Source organism: Gossypium arboreum, chromosome 2 (assembly GCF_025698485.1).
Source record: "Gossypium arboreum isolate Shixiya-1 chromosome 2, ASM2569848v2, whole genome shotgun sequence".
Classification (NCBI taxonomy): domain Eukaryota; kingdom Viridiplantae; phylum Streptophyta; class Magnoliopsida; order Malvales; family Malvaceae; genus Gossypium; species Gossypium arboreum.
The window spans coordinates 72,199,527-72,207,479 of NC_069071.1; positions in this window are offsets into that span (position 1 = coordinate 72,199,527).

A 7,953-nucleotide genomic window follows, 5' to 3' on the forward strand; every position below is an offset into this window, starting at 1 on the left:
TACCTCCAATACATCTCTTCAATTTCTCATATGATCTAAAAGCTTACAGTCTCAACTCTCAACTGTTCTTAAATTTTCAACCCTTCTCAATTTCCCATGATATCATGACATAAAACACGGATCTCAACTTGATTTAATGGAGACCGAATTCCAAGAAATTCGACAATCAAAGAGACACGAAATTCCATGAATCGATGAGTAGGAATTCATTCAATCTGAGATGTGATTTATAGATCTCGCTAAACATTTAACAATAAGATACATCACATTTTCCTCTTTCCGCCATAGAAATAATTACGATATGGCCTCAAGAATAATCCTTCTCATTTCCATCCCAATATCAACATTGACAAGGATAATTTTCATAGATCCCAATGCTCGGCTTTAACCCCTTTAACAACTCCGATTTTATGTAACATCGGATGCTCTAAACTATCACATTACCTCTTGTCTTGAAACACATCACAATTCATACAACAATACATTCTTTGAAAGTCGAAGTCTTTGCTCAATGTAGACTAGTCTAGTTCAGACGCGCTTGGTTACCAATATTCTCATCTATCCGAACTCTGTCAACATGTAATAAACTTTTCAGCTTTCACAAGATGGAAACCTTATCATTCAGTAGTGACTTAAACTAATATTCAACTCTTTCTATTAAATATACACTTCTCGTTCAAACTATTTACTCTTTTATCCGTACAAAATGAAATTCTATTATCGACTTGGGAAAAATAATCGACATAATTGTGACATGAAATCTTTCAAATAAATAATTTACCATACCGACTAAAACTCGCTTTTATCACCTATGCCTTTCTTGATGTCAAATCCTTACGAAATTAGAAAAATCCCAATACTAAAAATCACCACATTACCAAGATCAAATTAGAAGTATAGTCATATTTGACATGATTATCACGAGTGAAGAACGTACTTGAACATGAGTCATAATTGACAAATTATGGAACAAAGATAACAAGAAAACCGAATAAAGAAATCCAAGATAGAGAAACCCGAATAAAGAAATCCGAATAAAGAGATCCAGGATAAAGAAACCCAAGATACGATACTATGGGAGAATCGAAAACCAAATTCATAGAGAAAATACGAGAATACCACGATAATTCTTCAAAGAAAGAAAGTCCAAAAGAAAACATTATTTAATCCCACTGAAATCAAATATAACAAGATCAATATATCTTCCCATACATATATATCGGATGAAGCATCAAGTAGAAGAAAGCAGAATCATAATATCATATGAATTCTCTCATCAATTCTTATCGACGAAATGAAATAGAATACCCGATGAAATAGAGCAATATAAATTATAAACCCGTCAGGACTACCAATGCTTTCATCCAACACCAAATTAGAAGACATTCCCATATAACAAGAATTTCTTGGAAGATCAATAGCCATAGAAATATTTCGAGAACGGGTGAACACATAGAACATCTCAAAAGAGACGCTAAATCTGTCCGGTCATAATCTGTCACACTCAGATAATTCACATTTGAAATATCATTTCCCAAACTAGTTCTGCCGTCACAAATTTCATATTAAATCATTCACTAAAGAATGTCGGTTCGAATAAATTTCGATTTACCAAAGAGAATTCCTTCTCTAACTGGGACAAAGGTATAATTCCAATAATCTTTATATCAATCGATACTTTACGGCTCGACTTTACTTATCAACTCATTTTCAATCTCGGATCATACTTATAATTATTCTATCTTTGAACTCTTTGGGTTTTCAACAGAAACTTATTCAATACAAATCTCATGAAATTCCATTATAAGTACCACTTTGGTAAGGGGAGGGTTGTAGGACCTCGACTCGACTTTCTTATACATACACATATGACACAACTTCCATCATCATAGTAACATCATCAAAATCATGTCATTCATTCATGTTGGCTTACACCAATTTTCCTATTGTCCCATTTAGACAATATACTTATGCATACATTCTATGTTTTCTAGATAGCTTTACTTATCCATTCATTTAATTAAATTAATTCATGCTCATGACATTATATAAGGCCAAACAAACATAAATATTTGCATCACAATCACAACTTTCATTTCGTGCATCATCATGTACATATCATTACAATCATACAATTCGGTCCAACAATTTAACATAGATAAGTTCATTTCATTATAATCCTTTATCTCATAAAAATTGTATATCATTAACATTCATCAACATTCAACGTCCAATCAAGACAAGGACATTTTCATCCGTATTATGATATTATGACCTTTATTCATACCTCTACTACTTTCTATTTATTCCGTTCATCTTATCAAGTAAGCCACATACACTACATCGTATGAGCATTAAGCAAATATGGATATTTATCACAACATGAACTTTCATCTCACATATTATCACATATGTATCATAAACTTTTATTCATACTTTTCTGAACCGAGACTTATCATAATCATAATTTTACTCAAATATCTTCACATAACATTGAACATGGTCGGCACACATTTCGGTTGGAGAGTACCTGTCTAAATAAGACGGTACTTATACGCGTCGGAAGACATCACACTATCACGGATCGATGGCATGTATAGCTAAACTTTTACACATGCTAGGTTAGTCCGAGAACCGACTAAACCTGGCTCGATACCACTAAATGTAACACCCCATACCGAGACCGTTTCCGAGTCGAACACAAGGTGTTAACGGACTTAATTCATTAATTAAGCAGCTCATACAATTCATTTTAAAATTTCCGGACAAGTGGCTAAGCGCATCACGATCGCTTTAAAATCATATCTCGAGTTACTGAAACTCGAAATCCAATGCCGTAAATTTTTCCTGAAACTAGACTCATATATATATCTACAAAATTTTTCTAGAATTTTGGTTAGGCCAATTAGTACAGTTTATTAGTTAAAGTCTCCCTATTTCAGGGTTCAACTACTCGACCTCTGTGTATTACGAATCAGATATCTCCTGTACAGAGCTTCAATGACTATACCGTTTGTCTCTAATAAAACTAGACTTAATAAGGAATCTGTACATATAAAGCGTGACTTCTAATTATCTTTGTAAAATTTATGGTGAATTTCCAAAGTCAGAACAGGGATCCAGAAATCGCTCTGGCCCTGTTTCACAAAAATTTAAACATCTCATAAAATATAGCTCATATACCTGTTTCGCTTATTCCATATGAAAATAGACTCATCAAGCTTCGATTCCATAACTTATTCATTATTTAATTCCATTTCTACTATTTTTAGTGATTTTTAAACTCACGTCACTGCTGCTGTCTGAATCTATTTTATGGTAAATTTTACCTATTTCACGGTTTCCATGGATTAGCTAGCAATTTGACATACATAATACCAAATATGATCATGATTAGCCATTCCAATGGCTAATCATTACCAAGCATTTCTATTTCCATACAACTCAATAACCATATCATAAGACCATATATACAAAATGATTATAATGCTATACATGCCATACTCAAAATATACAAGCCATTATGCCAAGATGGTATACGGATAGTGTGGCGTGTGCACGACCGTTTTCGATTTCCGAGCTGGCTTGTCAACACTACAAGGAATGAAAAGGAGGAGTAAGCATAAATGCTTAGTAAGCTCACATGCAAATAGCAAGTAACATAACCATATAAGCAAAAATAAAACATCATTTGCATAATCATCACCAAGACATTCATATCACCTTTTCATTTATCATCTTACCATATTGTTGTTATATCGAGTTTTCAACCCGAGGGTTAAGTACATACCTGTTCAAATTATCCATTTCACAACACTTACCAATACGTCCCTTTCATCTTGAGTATTCCTCCATTTGAGTAGAACTTTACCCGTTGAACACATCGAATATAATTGGATACATGGAAAGTTTGCACATAAGTGCCACATATGTAGCCAAGCTACCATGTAACCCGCCCATAAGTGAACTCGGACTCAACTCAACGAGCTCAAGGCGTTCGCATCCATAAGTGAACTCGGACTCAACTCAACGAGTTCGGATGCCTAGTTACATCTCACGAACTCGGACTCAACTCAACGAGTTGGACGCTCGCATCCATAAGTGAACTCGGACTCAACTCAACGAGTTCGGATGCCCAAATATCCCAGTGACATGTCACTTGTATCCTAATCCATTCACGAGGTTCAACGGACCTTTTCCCAATCATGTGTCTCAACCATCTTCTACGGAATGCCGATACCGATACTCGGTAGTATTTCACATTTTCCAAGTATATCACATAATTTGACATATTATCAAACAATTATCACAAGTATAATATTTCATAATAATTATCATATCATTTAAAAACATTAAAACATTTAAAATAATAACTATGTTACCAACATTTACATATGAACTTACCTCGTATACGAAAATGGCTATTTTACCATTTCGTCCACCACTTGGTATTTTCCCCATTTTAGCACAATTTCAGTTTTCCTTGCTCTATCATTTAAAATATAGTCTAATTAGGACTCACATTATTCAAATTGACCCAAAATCATATTTTGGAAAAATTACAATTTTGCCCTAAACTTTTGCATATTTACACTTTTGCCCCAAAGCTCGTAAATTAAAATTCAGCCTATTTTCTTATGTTTTATGACATGCTGATCATTTTTCCTTCTATGGCAACATCAAATTCTCACTCTAACATGTACTTATGACTATTAGGTATTTTTACCGATTAAGCCCTTTGCTCGTTTTCACTTAAAACCGAGTAGCACAAGTTGTCTAACATAAATTAAAAGGTCATATTCTATCATAAAACACCAAAATACACAAATTTCACCTATGGGTATTTTTCCAAATATAAACCCTAGGTTAAATTATTGCTAGCATAAGCTAAATCGAGCTCTAGGGACTCCAAAAGCGTAAAAATCATTAAAAGCGAGGCTAGAAACGAACTTACAATCGAGCTTGGAAGCTTGAAAAACCCTAGCCATGGTTTCTCCTTGCTATATTCGTCCATGGGGTTGAAGATGAGCAAAATTGGCTTTTAATTTTGTATTTTAATTCATTTTACCCTAATTGACCAAAATGCCCTTACTACTAAACTTTCCAAAATTCCATCCATGTCCAATTTTGTCCATAGACTTAGAAATTGGTAAAATTACTCTTTAAGGACCTCTAATTAATAATCTAATTCAATTTTATGCAAAATACTTCTAGAACACAAGTTTTGCAATTTATTCAATTTAGTCCCAAATTTCAAATTAGGCACTTTATGCATAAAATTTCTTCACGAAATTTTCACACAATCATGCAATCATATCATAGACCTTAAAATAATCATAAAATAATTATTTCTATCTCGGATTTTGTGGTCACGAAACCACTATTACGACTAGGCCCAAAATCAGGATATTACAGGCCCTCAGCCCATTATGGTAACAGTATCAGTGTGGGCCTTAGCCTAATTCAGTACAGTATTAGAGATGCAAACAGAGATCCTACACATCCATCCTCTACACTCCACTCCGCCTAACCCTACACTCCATGTGGGGATAAAATCGACCCACCCATCCCTACACACCAGAATATAGCACCAGGTTGCAAAGACTAAATAGTATATCAGAGAAATTTGCCGATCAAGACACTTCCTCCAAATATATCAACCCCCATACAACATTCCATGTCATAATATATAAAGGGTATGCAAAATGTCATGTCCGATTACAGTCAAATATAGCATAGAGGTATATCAGTCATTTTACCTCTAGGGGTGCAACAATCATCTCATCAGTATGGGGTCTAAGTGTACTTACCGACCCATCAGTAGGCCCACAGTTGTCTTAGGTGATCCGTGCGACCTCAATAGTCAAACAGTGGAAATGGGCCCAAAAGCCCATAATACAGCCCATGTGGACTTACACGCTCTTGTGGTCCAGTAAGCCCAAATAATGGCCTTGGCCGTGTACACTACTCAGCCGGCACGATTACCTCCACACAACAGTTTGGTTTACCTATGTGGGACCCACGAGCCCGTGGGGCCCAAATGACCCATTTTAGCCTAAAACGACCTATGCCCACGAGATCCCTCATGGTGGTCTCTACAGTCACATGCTTGCGCTTATGCATTTAGATGACCACACGGGCGAACGCATGCCTGCGTGGTATCAAATGGTAACAGTTTTCCAGCTTTTTCCATTTAACGATTTAAGTAGTGTGATTACACACCTTGCTTGCGGGAAGTGCCAATAATCCACGAGCACCACAACCTACATTCATTTAAGGATTTCCATTAGTCAAAAAGGTTAATCCCCCTCTTTTAACTCTATACCCAAAATAATAGTTGCTACTTGCCTTGGTTGAAAGAGCGTGATTACTTAATCCGTTGACAAACGTTGACTACACCTTTCTTACCGAGCAACTGCATTACCAATGAAATCCATGACTGTTGATTACATACACACACACGGTTTGAATCATAAACAGGCTTACAGAAAATACAAAACCAGATATGGGAAAAAAATAAGAAAATCGGCCAACACCTTATAACATTAGTCACGCACCAAAACCACCACGTGATATCTAAGAGTTGAAGAAAGTGAGGACCCCGAAGAAGAAGAAGAAGATCCCATAATGCAATCAGCTGAAGTCCCAGATAGAGCAGAACCAATGGAACCAGAAGCTAAACCTGATGTCGAAACTTCAATATTTAGAGCTTAATCACCTCATGCAAATCTTGAGATGAGTTTTCAAAGTTGATGGACAAAATACAACATATGCAGTGGCAGCAACAAGCTTACTAGAGATAGTAAAAAATAATGGAGGACTCAATGAGAAATGCTTTTACGAAAATATACAACGACCCATTTATTTTTGTTCTTGAGTTTCCAGATTTCATATTTGAACCATGGTGTCCACCATCGAAGAATGAGTGAAGTGATTCATGCAAAGGCAATTATGATGGAGCAAAAGATGAGTCAAATTTGGAAGGATCTGCAAATAAATAAAAGGGGGGATCTTGACTTTATTTTTTTTCTATTCTTAGTTCATTTTAGGATTAATCTTAATTAGGAATTTTTATTTTTGCATAATAAAGCAAGAGATGGAAATCATGTATAAAAATGAACAAGTCGCAAAGTATAAGTGTGACAATAGGTATATACATGTCTAGGATTGGATCTTGAGAGAGCTTGGTAATTAAGTAGTCAATTTGACTCACCTCTTCTTTTCTAGAATCCTACCTAGTGTATAGTATCTATTCACTTTTAACAATGAGAACATTATTCATTTTAAGTGGGGGACCAAAAAAATTATTTCCGCTCAAAATAATTTTCCTTTTAATTATGATTAGGATATACTTTGTTCAATAAATTTGAAATTTTGTTAAGTATGATAAACTTGAGTATAAATAAAGTTTGAATATTTTAATAATTATTATGTTAGCTTAATAATGACATAAATGTATTTTTAATAAAGCATGCAAATCGTACCGTAAAATTTTTAGTTCTTTAGGAAAGTTAGACGTGCATGAAAGTTTAAGTCTTTAGAATAGACTTAGTAGTTTCTTGAGGCGAAATCTTAAGAAGCATGGAATGCCGAAAATGATTTAGGCAACTGTTGTTTGGACCATTTGAACCTTTCAAGCCAACCATGATGAAATTTTTATCCTTTGAAACCCAACTTTGAGACTATATGGCCTAATTTTATTTGAACCCTTGCAAATGTAGCCATCACTTCTCTCTTAACTATCTTAAAATTGTCCCAAACACTAGACTCGGTACTATTCAATGTATTCTTTGAAATTAAGTTTGGGGGAGTTGAAAAGAAGTATCAAATGCTCTAAAATTGTAGTACATTTAGTAAAATGCTCGTATGAAAAAAAAAGCATGAGTTCTTAAAATAATATGTACAAAAGAGCATGTGAAAGTAAAGAAAGTTGATGTATTGAAGGTAATTATT